Raw genomic sequence first — 12,780 nt, 5'->3', positions numbered from 1 at the left:
CTGCTGGACATCCTTCCCCCTATACCTGTGCCCTGTAATTGAATACAGCTCCATCATGGATGTTCGCATCCAACTGAACTTCTGGATACCCTGATTGCCTCCAAAAGCTCATCTGACTGTTCCCAGATTAGAGCCGTGAATAAGCTTTTCATGTCCCCTATGGCCAACATGACACTGGCAGTTTGCTTCTCTGATGTGTAAAACGCTGGGTGGCGTCCCTGTGGATACCAGGTGAGCGTAACAGAACGCAAAGCCTCAATAATATTATCCACCTGGGCGTCATGGAGACTTCAGAGACTGACCAGTTAGTTCAGTTGTTGGGACAATTACGCGCTGAAGTACATTCAGCCAGGCAAGAAACCAACGCTCTTAGGAGGGATTTGATTGTTACTAAGGATCGTACCGATGAAATAAGTAGACAATTCCTACAATCACAGGCAGGACAGACCCCATTGCCTGGTAACATTCCGCCAGCACATGTACCAACTTCTTCCACCAATCCAGTACAAATAACCCTTCGTGGGGCAGTTCCTTCAGCTCCACCTGAACGATTTACAGGGGACCCCAAGCAGTACGCAACGTTCATGAACTAGTGTCGTCTTCATTTCCTTTGCAGACCTGGGGCTTTTCCTAATGACCAATCACGGGTTGCTTTTGTCAGGATAACCCCCATTGCTACGTGACACTGGGGGTTTCCAGATGGAAATGGAAAAACTCTTTGCTCCTCATACCCAAGGCCAAGCATTAGAAAACAAACTTTTGTCACTCCGTCAAGGAAGTCAAGACTTGCTTACATATGTAGCAACATTTGACAGACTAGTCCTTGAAGTTGGGTGGCTGGAGGAAAAAAGGACCACACTATTTCATCGGGGTCTACGAGAGGAACTAAAGGATGTCCTTGCTCAAGGGTTAACCCACCTAAAGACTGTGGAGAATTCATCAACCTTGTGGTGCAATTAGATCACAGATTACAAGACCGAAAAGCAGATCGGATAAGGTTAGACACTCGAGCTGTGTATGTCTGGTCAAAGGATAATGTTCCACGTACATTGGAAAACACGGTAGAACCCATGCAAATCGGAGGTGTACGGCCCCCTTTAACTAAAACTGAAAGAGACAAAAGAAGGCAAAAGCAATTATGCTTATATTGCGTAAAATCAGGCCACTTCCTCAAAGAATGTCCAGTGAAACCACCAAGGAGAACTGTTGGAGCCACAGAGAAGGAAGATAATAACAAGGAGTCGGAAAACTACCAAGCCCGGCAAGCATAGAGGTCCGCTTGTCGAGCGAGAAGGATGAGCACATACCTCACACTTTGCATTACCAGTAATTTTGATCAATCACCAACAACCGTCTCGGATGCATGCTGTCGAAGACAGTGGAGCAGTTGGGAATTATGTAGACCAAGATCTGGCAGCAGAGAGGGGCTTCACTTATGCTCTAAGTTGACAATTGAAAAAGTTACTACTGTTGATGGGACAAAAATAGCTTCTGGACCATTAACCCAATGTACAGCAACACTAACCCTACTGTACCAGGATGCTCACCAAGAATCTATTGCATTCAATCTCATCAAAGCTCCTCCATTTTGACTAATCTTTGGGATGCCATGGTTGGTAGATCACAACCCTCTAATAGATTGGCGTGCCAAGAAGTTGGCCTTTTCCGATGATTGTGCTTGCACCTGTTATTACCAAGAAAAGGGGAAAACAGACTTCTGTACATCTGCTACTGCCAGTACGGCGGCAATTGTACTAGGTGTGACTAGTACTCTACCAAATGAATACCAAGATTTTCAAGACGTGTTCCAGAAAGAACAAGCCAATACTCTACCACTGCACAGGCCCTACGATTGTCAGATCGACCTCATACCTGGTGCGCAAATTCCTTGTGGTCGAATCTATGCACTTACTGAACCAGAAAACTTCCATTTGAAATCTTATCTTGATCAGTACCTGGCAAATGGATTTATCCGCCCAGCTAAATCACCGGCAGCCAGTCCCTTATTCTTTGTACCAAAGAAGGAAGGAGATTTGAGGACTTGCATCGACTATTGCACATTAAACAGGATCACAGTAAAAAAACCCTATCCACTGCCCTTTATTCCCGAATTATTGGATCAAGTCAAAGACGCCCAAATCTATACCAAACTGGACCTTAGGGGGGCATACCATCTTGTTCGAGTGAAGAAAGGAGACGAATGGAAAACTGCCTTTCGTACCAAAAACGGCTTGTATGAATACCAGGTAATGCCGTATGGACTTTGCAACACTCCTGCTGCATTCCAGTACTTTATGAATGATGTTTTGCGGGAGTGAATCAACGTTTGTGCCCTGGTTTACATTGATGACATCTTAGTATATTCTGCTACAAAAGAAGACCATGTCAGGCATGTCCACTCCGTCCTTACTAAACTGCGCCAACATAAACTGTATGCTAAACTCGAAAAATGCCCTTTTCATGTCACCGAAGTGGAGTTCCTCAGTTTTATCCTCACACCAAAAGGTATCAGAATGGATAGGCACAAGGTAGATGCCATTCTTAACTGGCCGTCACCAACTTCATTTAAAGGAATCCAGAGTATGTTGGGCTTTGCAAACTTTTACAGCCGATTCATGCTAGATTTTTCCCAAATAGTGCATCCAATTACATCACTATTGAGAAAAAAACAATAAAAACTTCCATTGGAACGAAGAAGCAGAGAAGAACTTCTGCTCCAGTTCCACGGCATCCCCGCCCAGACCTCCCTTATATAGTTGAAACATATGCCTCTAGCATGGCTATGGGACCTATTCCCTCACAAAGGGACCCAGGAACTGGCCAGTTACACCATGTGGCCTTATGGTCAAGAAAATTCTCACCTCCCGAACTCAACTATGCTATCACAGACAAAGAACTCTTGGCTATAAAATCAGCTTTCAAGGGATGGCGACACTATCTCCTTGGTTTTAGACATACTGTCACGGTCATAACTGATCATCAAAACCTGCAATACCTAAAAACAGCAAAGGCTCAATCATCCCGTCAACTGCGGTGGGCTTTTTTCTTCGCTGAATATGACTATGTGATCACCTACCGGCCATGAGTCCGAAACGGAAAGGCTGACGCCTTGTCCCGCATGAGTGTTGATGAAAACGTATACATAACTCCAGATCCAGTAGCCATCATTCCAGAAGACAAACTGGGTTTTACGACAAAATTGACACAGGGTGAACTCCAAAAAAAGATCCAACTCTTAATGGATTCCACTTTCTGACAAGAGTGGTGTACTCAAGGAGAACATTACACCATTAAAGACCAGTTACCATATTTTAGGAACCGTCTATACTTGCCAAGTAAAGATTTACAAGAGCAGGTTATTTCGGGTTATCACGATTCCCTGATTGAAGGTCATCCTGGAATTGCCCAAACTCTAACTAAAGTAAAATGAAACTATTGATGGTCCACATGGCGTAAAGACATCATACAATTTATCCAATCTTGCCGTGTCTGTGCACAAAACAAGTCCCAAAAGCTGAAACCAGCTGGTCTTCTCCAACAATTAGAGATTCCTCCCGCACCATGGCACACACTGTCCCTTAATTTCATTACAGATCTACCTCCCAGTCAAGGATTCAACACCATCTTAGTAGTTGTAGACTTGTTCTCTAAAATGGCACACTTTATTCCTTTTAAGGGTCTTCCAAATGCATCCAATTTAGCAAAAGTGTTCCTGGAGGAAATCGTACGGCTACATGGCTTTCCATCGGTCTTGATCGAGGTAGTCTGTTCGTATCCAACTTCTGGAGGAAATGCTGTTCAGTGGCCCAAATTGACATTCGACTATCCACAAGTCACCATCCTCAAACAGATGGCCAAACAGAAAGAACAAACCAAACTCTCGAGCAATACATACGTTGCATGTTACATCAAGTGGAAAGAAATTGGAAGGACTTGTTATGGTTAGCTGAATATGCCTATAATAAATCATTACACACCAGCACTGGACAAACCCCTTTCTACAGTACATATGGTAGACATCCACGTACTTCAGAATTGGATCTCCCAAACCCTTTGAAAATGCCAGCGGTTAAAACCCTACATACGACTATTTCCCAGGCCTTCAAAGAAGCAGCAGAACATTTACTCCAAGCCAAGAACAGACAAAAGAAATTCGCTGACCAACATCTTAGTAAAGCCCCCGATTATCAAATTGGAGACAAGGTCTGGTTAGCATCAAAATATGTGCCCATAAAAGGGACTCAGAACTTTTATCCCCGATATCTGGGACCTTATTCTATTGAATCCATAATAAATCCAGTGGCAGTTAAATTAGCCGTACCACCCACTATGCAGATTTATCCTGTGTTTCACGTATCACTCCTGAAAAAGGTATAACCCTGTACTCGGAGTTTGAAGTAAAGTATATCCTAGACTCAAAATACACCAGATCCAAACTATACTACTTAGTTGATTGGAAGGGATACGGCCCTCAAGACAGATCATGGGAACCTAGTGAATACATCCATGCACCTCGCTTAGTTAAAAAGTTCCATCAGAATTACCCAGCCAAACCAGGATCAGGCAGAAGTGCCACCATGAGAGAGGGTTTGAGGGGGGGAGTGCTGTCATGACCCTTGCCCCTGGCCCTCACTAGCAAGTCAGCCTTCCAGTTAGGGCCAGGTCAAAGGCCTTAAAACCTCATCCAAGACTCTCTTGGAGTCAGTCCTGGTGCCTTTGGTGCCATGCTCATCACCATCATGAAGACCAACATTAGAATGGGACTAGTTACTTGGGACTATTTACCTTGGGGGGGTTCAGCCAACGGGGAGGCACACACATAGCTCAGTTACAAGGAACTGAGCCATGCGGTCTAGTCTTTTGGGTGTGGCAGGCCTGGAACTACTTCACCTGGACTACTTTGGGTGTGGCAGGCCTGGGACTATTTTAACTGGACTACTTTACCTGAGACTATTTAAACCACACCCAAACAGCAGAACATGCTTTGCTTTATTCTGCTGTGGGCAGCGTAACGCTCACCGTGACCAGTTCTTTAATGCCAGTTTACCTGAAACCAAGGATATGCAGAGAGAGAAAGAACACTACGAAAAATACCTGGAACAGTATCCTGTCTTCAATCCATTGCTTACTTCAGTTCCACTCACCTGAAGGTACGAACTCCATCATCCGGCACTGCATGCATCCTGGAATACCATAACCTGGAAAGAGGAGAAGGAAAGACTGCATTAGTAAGCGTTTACTCACGTTTCCTCCCAAATGAAGAAAGCCATACAATTCTTACCTGGGTAGTCATCTCCTGGTCAGTATCATTGCTGGAACATTACAACGCTCGGGGAGGAACATCGCAACCTGCAAGGAGAGAAAAGACACAGGTTAGCAATATAAAAGGCGAAGCAGTGCCGCGCATCGCGCATTACTCACCGGACAGCATCGCGCACACCGCGCTTTCGCCTACGGGCCCATGCTCATCTTCAAACTGCATGACAAAACCAAACTACCTTTCCATACCTAAAAGGAAAGAAGCAAGACATTATTATTCGAACTAAGAGGAACATAAGAACTGAATATAAAGACTGTAAAGCAGCAAACCTACAGAGTTGTAGCAGGCCTGGATTCCCACAGGGGGGCTTGCACCAGTGAAGTAACTTGGTCACTGCTCGCACCCCCCCCACATATACGCACCCCTGCCACGAGGAGCAGGATGGAGAATCCACCTTTTATAATATTAAGGTGAGGAGAAGGCCCAAGGGGGAGGAACGAGTTGAGGCCAGGGGAGGTGGGAAAACAAAGACAATCTGGTATTGAATCCAGCTCTCCTATATTGCAGACCCATCTCTAACCAGAGGCCTTACTAAGAGACCGGGAGAGGGTTCGAGAGTGCAAATCATCCAACCAGGGCTGGGTGGCGTCCCCGTGGATACCAGGTGAGCGTAACACTTATTGTGCATGGAAGGCCAGTCCTGCAGAGAGGTGCTACAGCCGATTTGCACAGACAGGAAACCCACAAAGTCTCAGAAAGCATGGGATCCCTTTGTGGTCACCAAATGGTGGCCTTCCCATCTCTGTAACCCAAAGTAGGTCCACCTCTTAAAAAGAGAGTGCACTTTTGTACGTAAAGTTTATTGTACAAATGGCCTGGAGGTGCTACATGATGCCGTAAAGTCAAACTAACCTGAGTCTCGTCAAACTACACAAAGTTCTCACATTATATACATTAACAGTTAACACACTCCGAAATATTTCATTACAAAGTCAACCCCCCAATCATGATTGGTCAGCCCTATACAAAAATCTAATCTTCTTTAGTTCCCATGCTCTCATTTGACACATTTAATCACCATCCCCTTTCAACATATATTTGCATCATCTCATATTTACATCACGCCCCTTCTCAGGATATCCCCACAGTTGGTCATGGTGTTGTTACTGTCAAGATTGTAATCACTGACCTGTGGAATGCGGAGCAGCAGGAGGAAGTGCAGCTTAGTTAGGATTGCAGGGATGGTAACAAGCTACAGCCCCAGCAAGCATCTGCCGACGTGGAATAACAGGGAGGTGTGTACTCAATGGGCTACCGCCAAGGGAAACCCTCTGGGGTAGAAAACCCTTGGAAGGCAGTGAAGAGTAGAAGCAGCAGTTTGGAAACATTCAGTAATCACAGGAAATCGGCAGCTGCAAAACACAATCCTCTGAGCAACACAGAAGGCAAAGCAGAATCCTCAGGGTAACAGAGGCAATGCAAAATCCTTTTCAGAGAGTAACAGGTAAGGAAAAGATAAAGCCAAAGTGAAAAACAAAGGATCACCCTCCCAAGATTTCAGCAGTGCCTCTCGGGTGTCATACACAACCATTAAGGGGAGGTCTGCTTGTAGTCAATCCAATTCTTCTGTGGTTGTTAGAGCATCAAATCTATTGGATACAACAATATTGCTCTGCGCCACTTTTGTTTAGCTAGCTTTGTTTTTTAACATTTGCATTTCAGGGGCTCTAGCCAGTATCTGTCCATTTGAGCATTTATTCAGCAATTCCTTCCCAAGTCTGCAAACCAAGGCCGGATGAGGATAGAAATATGCCAAAGGAACCATCCTGTACAACAAGCTACCTGAGACATGGGTAAAATTTGAGCCCATTATGTACAAAGCCACTTTTGGAGAGTCAAAGAAAACAATAATACAGTCGAATACAGTCGCCCTTGATATAGTTATTTGTGCCTACAACCCAGCCCACCCTTCTAGCCATTAAAACTAGCTTGCCACATTTCATGCTCCTGTTCTACCCATTCACCTTTACTAACAATTTGGATCAAAGGTGCTTCCTGGCCATATTGATTTCTACGGTGCTCATTCTGAAATGTGTTTTGCACCTAATATGCTCTCTATGCAAGGGCAACATCTCAACCCTGTTCCTGCTTAGTTTGTACTCAATGACAACTCAAATCAACACTGTTTTATCTACACACCACCCTGAAACGCAGGTACAGGTCCGAATGGCACCTTCAGAATGCAACACAACTTTCCATCCACTGCAAAGCAATTACACCCAAATGAATAGTCTGCTGCTAATGCACTGCCACAAGTGGAAACTCTCTACCAATCTCGCCATGATCCCCCAGTTTTGTTGCGGTTTATTTTGTGGTCACACTCCACTCCGGGAGTTCCTTTCCCCCAATGAATGTGGTGCACAATTAAGCACTATTAGTTTGTTAAGGTTCCGTTTGGTAAGGCCTCTAACCTGTTGTAGTGATACACAAAATTGCAACCTTGCCAATCAGGGCTTTAGATGACAGCATTAGCCACTGAAAACCAATAGTGTATTCAAAGTATGTGCTAAAAATGCTGACAGTAGTCTGTTGTAGCACTTCCATTATGCAGTAGTGAGCTACAAGGAATATGCAGGCCTAGTATGAGTGATAGGTCACATTATGCATTGTTGATAGACAGGCAGGGAGAGGGCCCTAGCTCTGTAGCTAATAGGTATTTTTGGAGTGTTTGGAACATTATGGCACCTATATAGTGCTTAGATAGCCAGTCTTAAGCGCTATAAACACTAAGCTATGAGTGCATGCCTTTTAGAGCTTGCAGATGGGGTTAATACATCCCTGCTTCCCTTAGAATATTCTGCCTCACTAACGGTAGCCCTGCATGGCCCCAAGCTAATCTCCTTTTCTCTGGGAAGGCACTGATAAGACATTCCTGAGCTTTGGCAGATGGGCTCCAGGGAGCCAGGGAGGGGCTCAGAAGAAGGAGCAGTGGAAATTAACAGAGTTGTGTTTTTTTCCATGAGCCAGCCTATATTTTGCACAGGGAAAGTTCTGGAACTGTGCGTCACGGACGGGCAGCACGAGATTATAAAATACACATGCTCACATGACTCGGGTGGGAGATCGTCCTATGGACTTGGTTCGAGCAAGATCAAGTGCCTGGAATTTCGAGCTCTGACGGCATCCTTCAGCGCTGTTCTCTGAGCGGGGCTTGTTACAGCTAGCTTATGAGGGCCAGGGTCTCCCAGTGCTGATTGAAGGGGCGTAAGACTGTGTTTCTCTATGTTTCTCTATATTTTGCATTTCTCTAAGTTTTGTGCTTTGTAATCTTCTCTAACTTGAATACCAAATGTATATGAAATTCACTGTTTAGAATAAATACTAAAACTTATTGAAGGTGTCATTGTCACTAGCATGAGATCACTGCTCAGCACAATAGAACCTGTATTTTGGGCTGAATTGGGTAATTATTGCTCCCGAGGGCTGGTCCCGAGGACGATTTGGCCCATATCAAGACATTTGGTGGCAGCTTTGTGGGATTTGTGCAGAGCAGTGCCTTGCTGTGAAATGACAAATTGTGTGAGAGAACACAGTGTAGAGTGAAGAGCAGGCTGTCGCATTTCCTTGGGGGTCTCACTGCAGCTCTGAGACTTCAAAAAGACAGCAGCATTGTGTCGGCTTGCCGTGGCCGATAGCTTGTGTGGTTAAGACTCCCTTCAGTAAATCAGTAATGACTGACTTATTGCTTGGGAATGGAGCCAGGGAGTACAAGGCGATAAACAAGCGGGAAATGGCTTCGTTTAAAGCGCTCCGATGAATGGTCAAGAAAGATATATGTTCAATTAGGAAAGAATTTTATCATGCGGTTTCCCCAGTTTAAAGTTGTATTTTGAAATGCAAAGTGAGACGGAGTTCTCAACTCTATTCTGTCATGAGGGCAGGGAAAAATAGTTGCAAGGATTTGACATGCAAATTGTGAATAGTAATTTAACCATTGACTCAGCCCCAGTGTGCTAGCGAGTGGGGGGCTGTAATGTTCGGAGGCGAAGGTTCGCTTTTTTGATGTATGCTTTTGAAGTGTTGACATTCCTGAAAAATAACGTGGGGAATGAGCCGTGCTTAGGAGAAAGAGTAACATCTGTGCTGAGAGCCTAAAGGGTTTGTTTTTCTTTTGGCAACTGTAAATTCCATGTGCTAGTGGTGGTGAATTCTGTTTAAAGGAAACACACTAAAATGGTTATATTGCATTTTAAGCTGTGCCATGCTTATAATGGGTGAGAGACTCACTTAAAAAAGAAAGTGAGTGAATGTTATTTGGATTTTCGATTTTTGTGTATTGATTTGAAATTGCAGAATCAGTTTGCAATGGTTTGGGGGGAAAAAACAATTTATATTTTTCTAAATTTCCCCTGGAGTATTTTTGACTGTTCCCACGCTATGCCATGGATTTGTACTGTTGCCTTATAAGTGATGTATGTTTTTGGAAATAGTGACCTGTTGACTATGATACATGGTGAAAAATGTTGTTGACACAATAACAGCCCACAAGCAATATAGAGTGTGGGTTGCTCTTGCAGGGAAACCGTGCAGGGAGCTGCACTAAATATGGCATTTTTTAAATGCACTGAAATAAGTGGTTATATTCTGGCAATGGTACAACAGAATGAAAAATCTGTGTGTGATAAGATAGCACAAAGATTTAGTGGGTTGCGGGTTCTTTTGAAAGATCGCACATTGCATTGGAGTGTGCTCGTGAAGCCAAACTACAAGGTTACGAGGAAAAAGAAGAGAAAAAAAAACGTATGCTTTTAAATGGGACATTAATCAGTTCAAAACAGGCTAAAAAGACGCTTTGACATTTTGCAAAATTACATGGAGTAGAATCTGATGACAAGAAAAGTGCCTCTTTTGAAAATAAGAGTCTTGCTGTGTGTGCAGAGCTTGTGCCTTGAAGCTGTCTTGGGCGAGGTGCAGGAAGGCAAACAAAAGCAGAATACTGCACTCCTGTTTAATGCAAGAAAGAGTTAATCTGGATGAACTGTCTGAAATGAGTGCCTTTCCATTGAAGCCGCCACAGTGTAAGAGTTATAGGCAAAGAGATAAGCTTGCTGCGCGAAAGATAAACAATGACATTCCTGCATTCCATCCCCTGTGAGAGACACCGCAGCGTGAGCAAAAAAAAAACCGAGGAGAGGGGGTGCAAAGACAGAAATGCTGATGTACGCAAGCTTTCTAACGGCATGCAAAGACAGAAATGCTGATCAGAGGTAAAGAATTTGCCCAGTAACACAGGAAGGAAAACAAAGGCTGCATGCAGGATGGCAGACGGGCACATCACATCTGAACATTGGGGAACCTGTGCATCTGTGAATGGGCTAAGAAAAGACAGCTGCCCATTCCAACAGACATTGCCATGCAAACTGCATTCCCATGCACGATGTGATGTGATGTGAAGTGAAACGCTATTGCTGTGCAAGCTGCATCCCAGTGCTCTATGTGATGTGAACTGAAGTAAAGCGCTGTGCACTGGAGAAGAAACCTCTAGGCGCTTTGAGAAGAGAAAATACACAGATGGCAAAATGCAAGCTACATTGCCAGGGCTGGAGTAACTGACAAAGACATTATGGCATTCCAGATGGAAGCAAAACTGACAAAAAGCGCTTAGCCGTTTTGCAAGAGACAACATGCAGAGCGGGGCTATGGAGTACAACATGAACACTGCACATTAGCCATGATCCAGAAGCCTCACGGCTTAGTGCAAGAATGAATGATTTGTTGAAGCAACAAAAGAAACTGACTTAGACTATAACACCCTTTGAGAAAAATGACAAGTGAAAAAAAAAACAGAGGCTTGAAAGACACTAGCTGTATGGAGAAAAATAAACAAAGCTGCTTGTGCAACTGCAGGCGATATTGGACTGAAAGACTTTACCTTTGAAAAATGGAGTGATGCCAGCAGGGCAAACTAAATCAAGATCATGAGACACTGGAAGCAAGTTGTCGCCTGGCATTCGTGATCGCTTTGGTGAAAAAGAAAAGCATTGTGCGACCTGGGTACTTATTATATGGCTTTTGTAAAAGCACAGATCAGTCTGAGGTACCATTGACCAACTATGATCGCATTGCACAAATGAGTTTGTGATTAGGCAGTTACACCCCGTATGGTTGAGTGTAAATAAGCCCCCAGAAAACATGCAGAAGGGTGATAAATAATTGCAGTAGCAATGATAAAGTGTGTAGTTACCTGGTGAGACTTCTGAAGATGGGGGTGGTGTTCAGGGAAGGGGTGGATAACGCTGATATTGAAGTTTTGATGACATCCTAACATTTCTGTTTGTATTTTGCCTAGGCAAAAAAGCAAGACAATAGCGCGCCATGTACAGAAGTAGATGTATTCAATTTGCGGGTGACACTGATCAGTCAAGCAAACTGTGCTCAGAGAAAGCGAGTCAACTTTAAACGTGTCCTGCACCGCACTCAATGCTGCTAGCATGCATGACGTATGAGGACATTTGTTCTGCAACCTGCGAAAGGTGTCCAACAGAGTAATAACTTTTGCTGAACTGGCACGGTGCAGACTTGGCTAATTATCAAATATTTGATGCTGCACATTCAAATGATTCAGTTGCTGGAAATAACTTAATTGACATGTCTGGCCTTTCTTGTTTAAAGGACTATGGACAATGAGTTGTGGACTGTAAGATAATGCACCACAAACAGCTGTGTGACACAGCACTTGAATGCTAACACATTGAAAAATGGTTTTTAAATGCACTTTTTGAGATGAATCTGAAAAAACGAAATGGTTTTGCTCTTCCAACTGAATTGCTTTAACCAGAGATGTTTTGCTTTTTGAAAAAAAAAACTTCTACGTTGCACGTAGGCGTGAAAATGATTTATGAATTGTTGGGGCAGCAGAAATATGCAAGCAGGAGTGTAATTTATTTTGAGATAGGATGAGTGCGCACATCAAAGTCACCGGTGCGTAGGTTAAGATCCTTAATTGAAGTAATGCTGCCAAGTGTGTGAGCTCTAATTTGAGATGGTAACCTTTGAAACACTGGATACTTTTACAGCCAGCTTAAGGCAGGTAAATGAAACCATGACTGACTTGATGTTTGATTTTATGACACAGTGTGTGACACGGTTTTTGTTAAACCAACCAGTTTCATGTTTTAGTGGGGACAGCTGTCTCCAGCACACTAATGCAAAGAGTCACCTTTTGATTGTAGACATTTGGAATAATTCTTTGGAAAAGCGCTACAAATGAGTATCCACATGGAATTGCTAGCGTACTGGCCTGGCACATTGTCAGACATCTTTTGTCACTGACTCATATGACTGGTGTCTATGAAGTCATAGGCCCAAATGTTTCAGTGAATGGATACAAAGATTTGTTTAATTTGTTTAATGTGATGTTGTTTTTCTGACCAAGAACTGCAGCGAGTGTTCTCGCCAAGATTTTATGGACTATAACTTGACTAAATGCATTTTACACAATGGTGTGATGAAACAGCCAC

Source organism: Ambystoma mexicanum, chromosome 3q (assembly GCF_040938575.1).
Source record: "Ambystoma mexicanum isolate Mex_15411 chromosome 3q, UKY_AmexF1_1, whole genome shotgun sequence".
Lineage (NCBI taxonomy): Eukaryota > Metazoa > Chordata > Amphibia > Caudata > Ambystomatidae > Ambystoma > Ambystoma mexicanum.
Note: the sequence above shows the minus strand (reverse complement) of the source record.